The sequence below is a fragment of the Vulpes lagopus genome, chromosome 6 (assembly GCF_018345385.1).
Source record: "Vulpes lagopus strain Blue_001 chromosome 6, ASM1834538v1, whole genome shotgun sequence".
Classification (NCBI taxonomy): domain Eukaryota; kingdom Metazoa; phylum Chordata; class Mammalia; order Carnivora; family Canidae; genus Vulpes; species Vulpes lagopus.
In genome coordinates, this window is record NC_054829.1 from 101,035,572 (window position 1) to 101,037,862 (window position 2,291).

The following is a 2,291-nucleotide window of genomic DNA, read 5'->3' on the forward strand; positions in this document are numbered from 1 at the left end:
ATTGGGGGCCTAATTACACTAAAAAGGAGCACTATTATAAGAATCTATATAGGGATCCCTGGGTGGCGCAGCGGTTTGGCGCCTGCCTTTGGCCCAGGGCGCGATCCTGGAGACCCAGGATCAAATCCCACATCAGGCTCCTGGTGCATGGAGCCTGCTTCTCCCTCCGCCTGTGTCTCTGCCTCTCTCTCTCTCTCTATGACTATCATAAATAAATAAAAATTAAAAAAAAAAGAATCTATATAACTCCTATGTAACTACTTCTAAAGAGTCCCAGAAACACCAGTGCCATTGTTTTTGCAAGATAAATGGAGTTGGTACAATCTGACTAATCACATTTTAGAATTTAGGTATCCCAATAAATGTCCTTGATCTTGAAAATCTTGCCCTTTAGAAATAAATGGTCATTTTAGCCTTTTTGAGTCAAATTGTTGCCTGAATTCTTTTTTAAAATGCACATGCGAACATGCTCATTATAGTGAAAATAAAACCCAAATTGAAATGAATATCTAAAGCTAATGAGCTTTACTTATTTCTACTAAGAACTCTATATCTGGAATTTTATTTTTTATTTTTTTTTTATTTATTTTTTTTTTTTAAATTATTTATTTATTTATTTATGATAGTCACACACAGAGAGAGGAGAGAGAGAGAGGCAGAGACATAGGCAGAGGGAGAAGCAGGCTCCATGCACCGGGAGCCCGACATGGGATTTGATCCCGGGTCTCCAGGATCACGCCCTGGGCCAAAGGCAGGCGCCAAACCACCGCGCCACCCAGGGATCCCCTGGAATTTTAAACCATGCAATTCTGTGTGTCATTGGTGGGTGTAGGTGTGGGTGGGGATTATTCCTTCTCTCCTTTCCTATCTTCCATTTTCACTGGAGAAATTTCATGCAGCAAAAACAGGAAATTCCATCCAAGTTGATCTAACCTCAGGGCCTCCTCCAAGCATGCTGGAGAATCAGTACTCTGTCACCTCTGAGAATAGAATTAATTTGGGATTCTTGTATTACCTGCCTCTGGTACTTGGACACTCATTTGCAGATGGACTGAGTTATTTTAGCTTTGGTATGATGTAAATGTCCTTTATTGCACAGTTTCCAATTTAGTATTTTTAAAATCAAGACCAAATTTAAACAGTTCAAAGTAGAGTGTCCTCTCTCAAATAATGAAGTACTGAACTAAAAATTTCAAAGTAAAAGTATTAAATCAAAGTGAGGAAACATAATTTAAGATGAATTATAGTGTTATAATTCTCAAAATTCAAGTCCTAAAATATTTTCATTCATCCAAGTACATTTCCTTAAGAAATAGTTATTTGCAAATAACTATCAGTAAATTGGCATGAGAAAAACATTAATAGTTGTGTCAGCATCTGTAAGATTTAGTTGTTTTGATGGTACTTAATAGGTAGAACTAGCATTTCTGGGCTCCTGCCAGTTGACCATCTGTCTAGGTAGTCTGTGGAGAATCAGAACAACTGAACTTTTGGCACATCCAATTACACTGAGCAACTACCAACCCTGTTTAGGTTACAACAGAAGAGAACAGAACCAAAAGATTGTGTTAAGTGATTTAATGCTGAGGACTTCAGGAATCTGGAGATCGTCATGGGAGCGTCTCAGTTAGCCTTAGTGAGTTGAACCCATAAAAACATAATTTAATTAAACAAGTGCCCTTCTTCTTACAGGTGTTTTGCTAGGCGTGTTGAAGGATGTAGTAATAATATAATGCTTGCCCTTTATTGTATACAAAATAATATATGAAATAAAATTTATGGTATACATATCTCTAAAAGAAGGCAGCCAGTAATGTAAAAAATATTGCTACTTTTGCTATTGGAGTCCTGGGAGGGAAAAACTACTTCCATATGGAGATCAAGGAAGTAGTTCATGAAACACATGCCATTTGTGTTGTCTCAAATATAGACACACTTTTGAAAAATAGTGTTGGAAATTTGACCAGGTTGAAGGACACGCTGACTAAAGCAGTGAAGTGATTTAGAGAATCAAAGAAGACTAAGATTGATTGGGGCCAAATCAAACTGAGGAATCACTTTAAAAATCTAGATTTCTATGCCATAGAGAATCAATAAGGAATTACGAGCAGAGGAACCATAACATTGTAATAGGATATAATACACAAAAGAGAGTCTAGTTAGAAAAGCCTGGGAGGAGACTCCTACAATAATACAACTTGGAAAAAACAGTGCTTTCAATAGGGCAAATGGAAAGGGAAAGAAAAGGAGGGTTGATTCAAAATATGCCACTAAGAGAAGTGCACTACTTC